Raw genomic sequence first — 15,040 nt, forward strand, 5'->3', positions numbered from 1 at the left:
GGAAGGGAAAAAGCGTTGAAGGCGTTTGGAAAGGGAGGGGGGATGAGTGTGTGCATATCAGTGTATATGTATCTGTGTGCGTGTCCAGAGTTCAGCTGAGACAGTGTCCTTCGCCCTGCCAGGCTAAGTAAACAGTCTTCCAGCCAACCCAGGTGGCCTTGCATGGAATGGGAAGGAACAGACTAAACACAGTCGTTATCAGGGTGTTGTTGTTCAGCTCCAGCCTTGAGACCGGAGCTGGCGCCAAAGGGGTATCCGCATAAGTGATGGTGGTTTTTACTTTAGTGCGAACAGCTCATATGAATTTCAAAGCAGTTCTACAGTCCAACACTGGTCTCCCAATCTCCCGTTGGAGAGCTGCGAGCTTTGCCATACTTGCGTTCTGTGATGTTGTCATTTCTTGTGCTCAAGGAGCCGATTCTGAGAACTCACGGCAGTGTGCCTCCCCGAGATGTCATCCAATTTGCGCCCAGAGATGTTATTCCGAGCTAGCCCTTCCGAGATGTATCCAGTCTGCAGTCAGAGATCTTATTCTGAGTATTCACAGCAGCCGTAGCCTTTCCAAGATCTTATCCGTGCTGCACTCAATGAGCCCATTTTGAGAAACTCACGCCTCTCCCATCGTTCCAATCCCAGCGGGCAACCTTGTGGGGGTTTGAACAGCCGGTTCCGCTTTCTTAATTCTTTGATAAGTCAGGGCCAAGCCAGCTCCGATCAGCCAGAACCCTGTTACCATGGTTCCGAATAGGTAGATATCTTCAGCACTCAGGCTCACCCAAGCCCAAACTTCTCGTTGAGAAAGGGGTGTCAATTGCATTTAGGGACCAGTTGATCAAATCCATAATTCCTATAGGTTTTAGAGAATAAACTGTGAGAGAATGTTCCAGGGAAAAGTAATACAAAAAACACGAGACTAGACAAGGACATAAGAGGCTAAGCAGGGAAGCTAAGGGAGAGGAGGAGGAGAGGAGAAAAGTGCGACCGCCTTCGTCAAGAGCAAGAGCAGATATACACGTGTTAATATTTATTTAGAGTTAGCACCTGCATAAACCTGGCATAAACCCACCAAAAGAAATGTGGCACCCTGAGTATTTTGAGTATTAAGAACAAGTCTCAGATGTGTTCCTTATGTGTTCGTGCCCCCCCCCCCCCCCCCCATCATCTTTTTTGCTATTTGTTGTGACAATAGTTTGCATCATAACACAGAGCGAAAAGCTCATTTGCTCCCACCTGATGTGATGTTGGGGCGATATTTAGTTTCGCCAGTAGGTGGCAGTGGCGGCTCAGCCAAACGGGTAACAGGCAAAATAATCCTTCACAAAAGTAACGCAGGCCAGTTATTACAATGGAAGTCGCCAGTAACACTGAATCGTTTTGCTGTGTTTCAGGTGAGAGCAATATACGAGCACTACATACATTTATGTAAAGTTGATGTTTGGAGTGTAATTCTTGTTTATATGGTGTTTAATGTGAGCGAATAAGGGAGTTGTTTCACGTCATCTGTGGTATAATGCTAGTAACGTTTGTGTGCTAGCTAAGTCATGTTAGCCTCCTGCATTAATCTCTGTAACCGTGTTGTTCCATCAGTGATGTGAAAGGAAACTGTTAGCTGGTTTCAGTTAAAGTTATAGGAAATAGACCAGCTAGTACATGTTATGTTGTTTATTGTTTACTGGTCATTTTCTCGGTGTGTTAAGGGCTGATTAATACAGGGCCATGACACGTAATGCTACAAAAGTAACGCAGGCCAGTTATTACAATGGAAGCCGCCAGTAACACTGAATTGTTTTGCTGTCGTCCTTCAGTGTGTAACATAATTTGGCGAGCCAGCCAGGAGTATTTCCTGCTCCAGACAACAACCTAGAACACGTTAAATCAACATCTGGTAAAGATGGAACAACTACAGGATGAGATCAGCACAGCATTGTGGACACTTGCGAAACCAGAACTCACCAAGGTGTGTCAGCATCTTAAGTGCAGCGAACTAGCAGGGGTGGGTTTTAAAGGACAGTCCCGGCATGATCTGATTCGGCTGGCAGAAAGTACTCTGGACGAAATTGAAAAAGCAGAGGAATCTGAAGTGTTTCAGTAGTTCATCCATGATCTCCAGTCATTCGTACAGTCATTACAAGAACATCCTGCGACTGAAGTGGAGATACAACGTGCAGAGCTCAGTGAGATAGAGAGACTGAAACAAGAGTACAGTCAGCTCCAACAAGCTCAAGCAGAAGCACGACGTGTTCTGGAAGAAAAAATTGAAGCGTTGGGGCCAGAGTTTAGAGGTGCAGCTAGGATAAGTGAAAAACAAGTAAGTCAGCCTGCACCCTTTACTACACCAGAAGTGACTCTGAGAAAAGACTTTCGGATCTGGGGTCAGATTGGGGAAGCAGGACAAAAAGACAAATTATCTTTCACTAGCTTGACCAACCAAATTGATTCCGGGCTTAAGAAAGGCTACTCAGAGACTGAAATCATTGAAGCTGTGATTAAGGCAGTAAGCCCTGGCCTTCACCTTCGAGACTTGCTGGAAGTGAAGCGGGACCTCACACTTCCCACACTAAGAACTATACTAAAGGGACATTACAAAGTAGACTCGTCAGCTGACCTGCTTCATCAACTCATGAGCATATCCCAACACCCCAAAGAATCTGCTCAGTGCTTTCTGTTCAGGGTAATAGAACTCAGAGAGAAATTGCTCTGCAAGTCTGGTGATGATGATGAAGGGGAGCAGTTCAGCCCAGACTTAATTCAGCGCAAGTTCCTGCGCTCATTAGAGACTGGTCTCCTCAGTGAAGCCGTGAAGTTTCAGTTAAAGCCTTATCTTAGCAACTACCAAGTAACAGATGAGGTTCTGATTGAGAAGATAAATGAAGCAGCCAGCCTTGAATTAGAGCGACAAAATAAACTGAGGAGAAATACTACTGTAAAAACACCAAGGATAAATGAGGTACACACAGAGCACAGAGCAGCACAACCACACTCAGCCACCTTTGAACAGTGAACCTGACAGAAAGGATGAAACTCAGACAAAGGGGGGTGAAGGAGGTGCCATAAAGAAAAAGCAAGGACAGAATAAGGGCCTGGATTCAGAGACAGCTAAACTGATTGAAGGCCTGAAAGCTGATGTGCTTGAAGTAAAGAAAATGTTTAATGAGACTTTAGAAGCAACAAAGGTAAGGTCAAGTATGGACAGTCGGTTCTCTCCTACAACAAGACGTGCTAGAGGTTGTCAAATGTGCAGAGAGGCTCAGCTTGGTGACCTGTGTAGACACTGCTACCGCTGTGGTCAGGAGGGTCACCTTTCCCGAGGGTGCAGTCAGGCTAGGATCACCCAGGGAAACGGGAGGGGGCTACTGAGCCGGGACCCACAGTAGCCCACTCATCACCCAGGTCCCAGGTAAATCCTGTCTATGTGCAAAACACCTCGCATCAACAAGCACCACAAAATGACTCCACCCGCACTGAAACTGGCCCCAAAGAGCCAAACAGCAACAAATTGACAAGTGACACATCTAATGGTTATGTACCCTTACAATGGCAAACCAAGCTCATTAGTCTCATTGGGAAAAGATGCACAGTTCAGTGCCACCTAGATAGGGCACCAGTAGAGGCCCTGTGGGACACCGGAGCTCAGGCAAGTCTTATTAACAATGAATGGCGAGAACAATACCTACCGCACAGCACTGTCAGGCCACTTGCTGAGCTGTTGGGAACAGAACCTCTAGTAGCTTTAGCAGCTAATGGTAGTGAAATCCCATATGATGGGTGGGTAGAGACAGAATTCTATTTGGACTGTAACCCTGAAAATTGTCTTCTAGTCCCAATGCTTGTATCCAGTGACCCCAATGTTGCACAGCTGCCCATTATTGGATTGAATGTAATAGAGGAAGTTGTGAGTAATTGGAGCAAGTGACAACCAAGATCACGCAACGTTCGAAAAATCAGCCAAATCCTCTCAGTATCAGTACACACTGCTAAATCAGTACTAAAACTATTGCAGTCACCAAACCAAAACCAAAGTGTGTGCACAGTACTGGCAGGAAAGAGGGGACTATGTCTGGCTGCTGAACAGATTACCACCACATATGTCCGTGCACACATTGGAGCCCAGTTTTCAGGACAGAGTCTGTTGTTTGTTCCGAATGAACCATCACAGTTGCCTGAGGGTCTTGTCATTCAAGAGGGACTGGTCACAATAATGGAGGGCAGGTCAGTGTACATCCCAGTCGCGATAGCTAATACCAACAAGCGGGATGTCAACTTAATTCCTCACACTGATCTGGGACATCTGGAAGAAATAAAAGCTGTGTACCCTATCACCCCTGAAAAGACACAAGACTCAGTGGAGCAGATTTTGTCACAGCCTCCTATACAGGTGACTGAGGTTATGAACACACCCTCCTCCAGCCATAAGCCACCTCAGTGGGACCCTCCAGTTAAGTTGGACCGTCTCAGTAAAAATGAACAACAAACGGTGAGACAGCTGTTAAGAGAGGAATGTCATGCTTTTGCTTATGATGATAAAGCTGTTGGGTGCAGTTTAAACATGCACATCACATTGCATGACACAACACCTGTTCGAAAGACCTACATATCTGTGCCAAAGCCTCTGCACCAAGAGGTGAGAGACTATCTTCAAGACCTGCTGAACTGTGGGTGGATTTCAGAGTCCAGGTCACCCTACTCATCTCCAATCGTCTACGTTCGGAAGAAGTCAGGTGAATTGAGATTGTGCTGTGATTACAGGGAACTCAACCGGAAGTCAGTACCAGACAGACACCCAATTCCCAGAATTCAGGACATGCTAGATTTCCTTCATGGCAGCTCCTGGTTCTCTGTTCTTGATCAGGGGAAAGCATACCATCAGGGGTTCCTGGACCCTGAAAGTTGTCCCCTGACAGCCTTCATCACACCTTGGGGCTTGTACCAGTGGAACCGCATACCCTTTGGCCTCAGCTCAGCCCCAGCAGAGTTTCAGCGGAGCATGGAGGACTGTTTAAGGGGACTGCGGGATGTAATCTGTCAGCCATATTTGAATTCAATTCAATTCAATTTTATTTATATAGCGCCAAATCACAACAAAAGTCGCCTCAAGGCGCTTCATAGATACAGAGAAAAACCCAACAATCATATGACCCCCTATGAGCAAGCACTTTGGCAACAGTGGGGAGGAAAAACTCCCTTTTAACAGGAAGAAACCTCCGGCAGAACCAGGCTCAGGGAGGGGCGGCCATCTGCTGCGACCGGTTGGGGTGAGAGAAGGAAGACAGGATAAAAGACATGCTGTGGAAGAGAGACAGAGGTTAATAACAGATATGATTCAATGCAGAGAGGTCTGTTAATACATAGTGAGTGAGAAAGGTGACTGGAAAGGAAAAACTCAATGCATCATGGGAATCCCCCGGCAGCCTACGTCTATTGCAGCATAACTAAGGGGGGATTCAGGGTCACCTGGTCCAGCCCTAACTATATGATTTAGCAAAAAGGAAAGTTTTAAGCCTAATCTTAAAAGTAGCGATAGTGTCTGTCTCCCGAATCCAAACTGGAAGCTGGTTCCACAGAAGAGGGGCCTGAAAACTGAAGGCTCTCCCTCCCATTCTATTTTTAAATACTCTAGGATGACAACTTAGTCCACTCTCCTTCATTTGATACTCATCTTGAACACATCAGAGCCGTCCTTCAGAGATACCAAAAACATGGTACAAACTCAGCCCACAGAAATGTGACATCTTCAAGAGAAAGGTACGTTTCCTTGGTCGGATGGTGTCCGAAGAGGGATATACCAAGGACCCAGCGGAAATAGTCCCTGTACAAGCTCTCAGAGACAAACCACCATCCACAGTGGGGGAACTGAATTGGGTCCTAGGATTCCTGTCCTACTATAGATCCTATATCCCAAACTTTTCAAAAGTGGCAAAACCCCTGTACCAGTTGCTGACACTGCCTCCAGATAAAGCCGCTGGAATTCTTGGCCTTAAAATGGGCAGTCTGTGAACGCTTTCGGGACTACCTATATTACGCCCCACATTTTGTTGTCTACACAGACAATAACCCTTTGACATATGTTCTCACGACAGCAAAGCTGATTGCCATAGGCCACCGCTGGGTGAGTGAACTGGCTGACTTCAACTTTACTATCAAATACCGGCCAGGGAAGAAAAATGCTGATGCAGATGGCCTATCCCGCTTACCACTAAACATTGAGCAGTATATGGCACAGTGCCCATCAGAAGTAAAACAGGGTGTCACTAGAGCTGCTGTTGAAAGTGTAGTATTGCAGAGGGAGAATCTGCTGCATGAAATTGTTGTTGTCAGCCTGAGTACCGTCAGTTTAGTGCAAGACGCGGTCACACTGTCTGCTGGAAAGTCTCTGTCACCAGAGGAAATCCGAGTGAGTCAGGAGAAAGATCCCATCATCGGTCGCTTTTTACAACACAAAATCAACAACTACTTACCAAAAGGTCGTGCCCTAACAGCAGAACCCCCTGATGTCAGAATTTTGCTGTGGAGCAGAGTGCACATAAATGATGATGGAGTCCTCTATAGGAGCGTGAAAGGCAGAGATCAGCTCCTTCTCCCTAAAGAGCATCGTGATACTGTGTTCAGGGAACTGCACAAAGAGATGGGACATTTGGGGGCAGAAAGAACTCTGTGTTTAATAAGGGACAGGTTCTACTGGCCTCGAATGCAAAGCGATGTGGAGCATTTTGTAATGCATGCCTGTGAATGCCTCAAGAGAAAACGGCCAAGTAAGATTACCAGGGCCCCACTGACCACCATTACAACGACATTCCCATTTGAGCTTGTGTCCATAGACTTTTTGCACCTTGAGACTTGTAAACAGGGATATGAGTACATACTGGTAGTGATGGACCACTTCACACGTTTTGCACAAGCTTATGCAACAAAAAACAAATCTGCAAAAACAGTGGTGGTTAAGGTCTTCAATCACTTTGCTCTGAACTTTGGTTTCCCAGCACGAATCCACCATGACATGGGCAGGGAATTTGAGAATCAGATGTTTTCCCAGTTGCAAAAAGTCTGTGGTCTACGTGGCTCTCACACTACCCCATATCATCCACAAGGTAATGGGCAAGTGTAGCGTTTAACAGAACTTTATTGTCCATGTTGAGAACACTAACTGACCTGGAAAAAGCAGACTGGACAAACGTGGTGCACGCCTACAGCTGCACTCGGAATGAGGCTACTGGGTTTTCCCCGTACTATTTGTTGTTTGGTCATACTCCAAGACTTCCTATAGACATCTTGTTCAACCTGCCTTCACAGGAACAGCAATTAAGCTACGAGGAGTATGTGACAAAATGGTGTCCTTCAGTGTGTAACAGAAATCAGGCTAGAAAACTGAACTCTAACCACTTAAGACCAAACAAAAACTTTCCACATGGCTTGCTAAGTCAGTGCAAATTCAACAAAGTGATTACAGCAGAGATTTCGAAAACAACATCATTTTTACTGCATTCACAAGTGAGATTTCAGTCATATGGCGAGCGTGTTGTGACCGCTCCACTTTCTGAGTTATTAAAGTCTTCTAATAAGGTTTATGTAATTTAGAAAAGCTGACTTGGATCGGATCATTTTAGGGTTTTAATGGATAAGTTAGCATGCAAGGATTAAGCTGCTGAAATATTCCCTCCTAATGTTCAGTGTCAGCTGGAGGCTTTTCATAATACAAACACAGGGCAGCTCATTATGAGAAGGCGTTAAAATGGCACTATGTTGTTCACAACTCTGCTCACGCTCGGCTTTAGGTTCTATCCCTGTTTTCAGTCTCAGAGGAAAGACGGAGGCAGACATGATGGAGATGTTTCCTTTGGAGCAAACTAAAGAAGTCACTGGTTTTAAAAAAAAAACAAAACAATGTAACAAATTACCTTTTGTGTCCCAGTTTATTTATTTATCACAATGGTCATTTATACTGAAAAGTAAAAGCCCTGCAATAAGAGAAAACCCCAACAATCTGATTATTCCCCTATAAATAAGCACTTGGTGACAGAAGAAAAAATTCCCTTTTTAACAGGAATCAGAATCAACATACTTTATTAATCCCTAAGGAAATGATATGGGTTACAGTTGCTCCAGTACAATAACAGTAACAGAAACAGACTACACTATTTAACAATACAATATGTTAAAGATTTACAGTTCTAAGAAATAGCACAATATATACAAATCACTCAATAATAAATATCAAGGATTGACAGAGGTGATTATAAATAAATATCTAGAATACTGACAGCAACATTACTGAGTAGAAAAGAGCATGTGCGGATCAGTTTATTAAGTCTGTTGGTGTCTGCGACCCTCAACCTGCTCCTCCAGCATGCAACAGAATAAAGCACAGGTTTTGGATGTGTCCTTGATTAAACACAGCTGATTTAAAGGCTAAATTACCTCCTCATCATGTCTTGAAGTTCTCCAGAAGCCTATTAATGAACTAATCATTTGATTCAGGTGTGTTGACCCAGGGTGAGATCTAAAACCTCGAGTCCAGTTTATTGTCTATGTATGCTCCAAGGTATTTATAGTCCTCCACAATGTCCATGTTGAAGAAGAAACCTCTACTGCGACCAGTTGAGGGTGAAAGTAGGAAAACAGAAGAAAAGACAGTGTGAAGAGAGAATAGTATAACTATATATAACCAATTATACATATAATATATGATAATCATATATAACAATATATGATTAAATGCAGAGTGGTGTATAACACAGAGTGTTAAGAGGCAAGTGAAGAAGCAACCTAGGAATAATTGCAGGGTAACTAAGGGAGGATTCAGGGTCACGCCATCCAACATTAAATATAAGCTTTATCAAAGAGGAAACTTTAAAGCCTAGTAGAGAGGGTGTTTATCTCCTGGTGTCTGGTTTCAGAGCAGAGGGGCCTGAAAGACTCTACCTCCTATTCTAAAGTGCTTTGTTGGGGTGCTACAGTTCATATCTACACTTGGGAGCTGAACTATGATGAAGGGCCATAAGTGCTTCATTTTTTTTTACAGCTTATTTCACAAGATGCTATCTTGTTATTTGTATTGTTCACGTTCCCAAACAGATGGGTGAGTATTGCACTCCTGAAAATTATACTCCTGCAGCATATTCACAGCATTCTTCTGATTGAGAGTCGGGGCCTGTTCCAGAAACCAGGGTTAAAAACTCTGTCAACTTAACCTGTTCGCTGGTAGGTTTTTTTCAATAAACCCTGACGCCTCCTCTCCTGTTGCACCCAAAGCAGCTGACTGACCCTCTGACTGAGACATTACTCTGCAATAATTTACAAAACACTGAAATCCCAGTTAAACATAGTTTATATGATAGATTACCAGAGCGTAGGAGGAAAGCCAAGCACTCTTGAAGAACACACAGGATTGCTTTGCATAAATGATGGAAGATGGATGATGCTGAATAAAATTGCTCTTTTCCAGTATTTTCCAGTATTCCTGTGAAAACTTAGGCCATAGTTGGGATTATGTACTAGTTGGAAGTCATAGCTCCCATGAATGGCAGAGAAATGATGGTCTTTCATGTAAGTATTCAAAGATAGCAGGCTGCCACCCAGTGGTTCCACAGATAGCGTTAAAGCCGAGTCAGTGCAACATCCATTTACTCTCATACTTGTCTTTCATCTGTTTGGTTAGCTACTTCAGATTGACACTGTGCACCAGTTTGGGCTCATCAATAGGAAGAAAATCCATAACAAACCTTTAATTACAAAAATAAGACACATAAGTACAGTTTGCTCATACAACATGTGTGGTTGCCTGCATGTGCCTCCCAGAATCCATTCTGTGGATTCCCCCCACCCAAAAAAACAGTTTTACCAGCAGCTGCCACGTCTGCCCACTACACTCTACTGGAATATCTCGCTATAATTAATACACAGTTCAAAATTATTTTTTCAGGCTCTATGTTTTAGACAAACGCTTTCATTCTCATCCGGTCCTTTTAACAGAACTCTCCTCTGATTGGGTGCCCCTCTCTCTGTGACATAATTCCAAACCAAGAACAGGTAAGAACTGTACAGACACTGACCTCATTAAAGTTTAATATAACTTTAATATAACCCATCATTGTAACAGTGACATCACGTCAAGACTCTGAAAAAGGGCACTTTGTGTAAAAATGGCTGTTATCCAACAGTTGTTACTGAATAAAAGTATTATATATTTATCATAATAATTACATGACAAGCCTATTCTTTTTCTTTTTAATCTTCCTGTAAACATTCTTACATTGCGGCTCTCTTGCCAAGATTTCCAGTAACAGAATATTTGACATCGGCTTTGCATTGCGTCAGAGATGCAGAGCAGATTTGCACACGCCGTAGCGATCATCAGATCATGACTGCCCGCCTTCTCTTCTCTTCTTGTTCTGTGTGCAGAAATGTGCAAAATGTGTTCCAGTTGTCTGTATGTGCCGAGATTACAGCCACATGTACAGACCACACAAAATAAATATACAGCACCAGTGTACACTCATATGACTGCGTGCAAATTAGAGCATGCTTTGAATACCTTGTTGATCTGTCAGCTCCACACCAGCTGATAGAGGCACAGCACAGATCACAGTATTCTGAGTTTAGATTGCTTGGGTTACCTTTCACTGCAGTGTAGGACTTCAGGCCATAACTGTGATCCCACTTTATGTTACCTGAAAGACTCTGAAACCATGTTGGTAATTTATGTTTCTTTACTTAGTTTTTTTCACTTTATAAACAGTGAGTAAAATAATTTTACACTTGTATCCACACTCTGATAAGGCAGTGGCACAATATTGGTATTTGGTATTATGAGGTTTAAAAAGTCTTCCTGTCATTTATGATCCTCACTTGATCGCTGATGGACAGGAAATATTCCTCACCCCATTTTTACATGGGTCAGTGGTTGACATATCAATAAAAATGACTTTTAATCAGTTTAATGGGCAGTCCACCTGTTTCTTTGACTAGCATTACCACATATGAGTGGTCATTCTTTCCTAGAGCGCTAATTTGTTTAACATAGGAATAAATAAACTGAAGGAAACGGCCCAGAAACATTAGTTCTTGGTGTTTCTATTAGCCTCGCGTTTCGTCTTGTTATTTCAGATTAAAGATTAATTTAATATATTTTCTTTGCCTGTGTGTGTGTGTGTGTGTGGGGGGGGGGGGGGGCACCACTCCTTCACACACAGCCCCCCCCCCCTCCCCCAAAGCAGTTGGACCTTGGGTGACTCGGTGGGTGGGGAGAAGGTGAAGCTGTTGTGCCCATGTGACATGTTTGGTGACCGATTTTGATGGGGCGCTAATGATCGCGTGGCACGCAAAGGGGCCATTAGCCAGGCGGTCGAATTAGCAGGTTGCATGCAAAGGACTTGGGATCAGGCCAGACCACAAAGTAGTTGAGTCGTTTTCATTCTTCCTCTCCCTGCCCTGAAATGCAAATGCAGATAATCTCATTAGTAAAACATAACTTTTTCAAAAGGAGCTTTAGAGTAACCCTTGACTGGCAGCTCAGAGCTGTGCTACATATCACACTTCACATATATCAACTTATATCATCTTCCTGTTATGTTCTTTACGCTCTATTTGTTACTTATCTTCCTGCTCTCAACGGCCAATTTAGCATCCAGCAGGCTCACAGCTCAATTATGGAGGTATTATCTGTATCATCATCTATGTTTTTATTATGGAAATTACTGAAATCTCAGTATTTACGAGTTTTTGTCAAGCCCATGAGAGTTTTTTTTGTTTGTTTGTTTTTGTTTTTTGCAGAGTGAATAGATGGACTCTGATTCTAATTTACTGGACCAAGGGACAAGAATGTGATGATAAAAAGTAGATAATGCTTTTATACACAATCTGTCAGCAGCGAGAGGCCCCTGGACCCAGACTGATGCTCAAGTATCATTATGTAGATGCCAACCAAACAGCCAAACCTTATTTTTTCAATAGGTAACAACATGAGAGGCGAATGGGCTTAAAGTATTTCTACATGAACTCATGCTTACAGTGGAATCAGAGGCACCATCATCTCTGTAAAGTTCTCTGTTTTTGCCTCACATTTGTGGTCATACCTATATTATGCTTTGAGCAGATTCTTCTGTGTGTCCTCTTTATTGGGATAAAGAGTTCTGCAGATATTGGGAATAGGAAAAAAATTGTGTTATATTATTGACTGGTGATTGAACAAATGTTGCAAAATAACACAAAAGAAATTAAATAAGTATTTTAAGTATTCACTTTCAAAAGGAGGTAAATAAATATTTTTTTTTAAAGTGCAAAGTGTAATACTGGATGTGAAGAGACAAAAAAAAAGAATGTTGATATTTTAGGATAAAACCTTAAAAACACAGTTATCTAGCGCTAAAAAACAAACAAACCAAAAACTAAAAGAAACAACAACAACTCGTCCCAAGGCGGCACTGGATCGTCTAGACAAGTAAGATCAGTCAGGGCGATCATGGACATCCCATCGGCTTCACGCCAACACCCTAAGAGACCCTTCTGTTAAAGGTTGAGTTGTGTCTGTGAATGTGACTGTGCTTAGACAGTGATTATTTGCTTGATATTGAGAGCATCCGACACAAACTGAACAGCAGAGGGCGCTGCTCGCCATTTTCTGATTCTGACAAGTTCTGACATGCTGCAATTTTAAATGTTGAATATCAGCTGAATTTTTAGCTTCATCTGTTTACATCAGAGCCTTCATCTGATTTCAATACAGACACAGAATAAAAGTCTAGGTCATATTTTCACTTGTAAAATGACAGCATCAGTGTTTGATTATAGGAAAAATAGGAACTTTAAATTTAGAGTTTGTATTTAACACAGCAAAATGCAAAACTTCAGGTTATTAGAAAGGTTGACAGGTTGATAGGATTCATTTCAAAACATCACTTCCCCCCGACTGTTGTTATTTTGGAATGATTTTCATACGTTGTATGTTGTATGAGAGACAACATCACCTTTAGACAGCTGGAGTAGCAGACTGCATACAGGTTTCACCACATGGTGAAGAAATTTGGGGTTGTACAGGTTAGAACAGATGCCGATACAGGGTGAAGAGAGAAATAATGACACGTCTACAACTATTTTGTACTCGCTTAACAAATAACTCATAAACTGACTTGGAGCTTTATTTTAGTGCAGTCATTTTATCTCATTTCACATTTCCTCTTATTAGGCTGTCAGCACGGGAGCACCTCCCACCTGCTGTCCAACACTTTTGTCTGCAAATTAAAATCATATCAATAGCAAAAGTGAAGTCAAGCCAAAGCAATAGAAAGAGAGAGGAAGATGATTAAAACATTAAGCAATACAGAAATCACTAAAAACAGTGCTATAAACAAAAAGATTTAAAAAAAAACCTGTATAGTCCTAAAATTCCTAAATTATGTTCTAACATTACATTAACAATTAATATTTAATAAAGATTACTCTCTGCAAATAAATACAACATTGTTAGAAAATTAGGTTTTGGGTAATAATCTATATGCATTTCTTTATTTTTCTCCCTATGATAAAAGCTGTTGCAAGCCCACAATTTAGCAAACAGCATATCAAGATAATCACACCCCTATAATAATGTTAAAAATATATTTTTTTAATGTATAATTAATAAACAGAAAAAATGACAGTCCAGCATTTACCTGAACCGTGAGTACAAAATGGTGTAATCCACATGAAGACAGTAAAAGAGAGAAAGGCTGCAGGCAGTAGCATCTACACCTGCAAGCACTCAACTGTTTATGCGTATGCATGGTTATTGGCCCCTGGCTCATCCTTAAAGACATGCTACAATCATTAAGGATTATTGATTAGTGATCTGCTCCACAGTTCAATTAAAAACATTTTTTTTTACAGTCTATGGACATTCCTTTAAACATATGTTGTGGAAGTTTTCCACTTAAATAAAGCCTGCAGACGAGCGGTGAGCGGTAGCTAACATTCTTTAATTCATGCACACAAAGAACAGACAAACAAGCTTGTGGAGCCCTCCATGGCCGCGGGACAGACGGTCAGCAGAGTCCTCACTGAGCCTAGCATGGCTCTCAGTTAAATACCTTCTCCAGGAACAAAAGGCAGTACACAGCTGTTTCACACCTTAAGGTTCACACTCCCTTGCTACTTCCCAGAGTCCTCAAGAGACAAAAGACTGGTCCTCTGGAGTTCCTGTTTCCCCCCAACATCCTTACTACACCCCCTACCATTTGTCTCAAGTATGAGTGTCAGACATGTTAATACAATAAATAATGCGATTAAATACCTAGGTAAAAGAAATTCCTATACACATACCACATTCTTTAAACCCAGTCAAATAACAACCTTGCCACTGGGTGAGGTCATCACTGAACCTGATCCCCTTCAAAAGGAGAAGACCCTTTGAGCTGTGATCCCTGAGAAAGGTCAGCTATGTTATAGGTGATGTGTGGGAAACCTGAGATAAGTGGGAACATAAATGTTCAAAATGATATTCCACATGCTGTGTAATTCACTGCCGTGGCACAAGCTGGCCCAGTAGATTTATTGTTTTTCTTTTGACAGCTCGATGACGGATAGACTTCAATTACAAACCTATGGGGAAGAGATTTTAAGGTTTATTTTTACGAGGAAATATTTGAAGAAACTATTCAGAGTTGAGTTATTGAGACATCTTCTGAGACATACACATCCAGACACTGGCTCCTATTGTATTGTTCAGTTTTTGGACTCTTTCGAGTCATTTAATGTTGATCCTGATGCTAACTGGGACTCTGCCAAAGACATTTTTAACACTGACTGGGGTTATGAGGACAACCAGTACTCAGATGATTGACAATCCCATGAAACAAGGCTGAAGTATAAGCTGTTATATTGCTTTGCTCCCCATGGAGTCAAATAGAAACGAGATGGATTTCACAGACGCGGCACAGTGTGTTTCAGGTAGAAGCACAATGCAGCTCTTGAGAGCAGGACAGAGGTCACAACACCATGAGAATGTGATCAGCACTCATTCATAATTCTTCTTTTTTCTTTTTTAATCTCTCCCTGCGTGTTGTTCCATTTA

This window comes from Neolamprologus multifasciatus, chromosome 13 (genome assembly GCF_963576455.1).
Source record: "Neolamprologus multifasciatus chromosome 13, fNeoMul1.2, whole genome shotgun sequence".
In the NCBI taxonomy this organism is placed as follows: Eukaryota; Metazoa; Chordata; class Actinopteri; order Cichliformes; family Cichlidae; genus Neolamprologus; species Neolamprologus multifasciatus.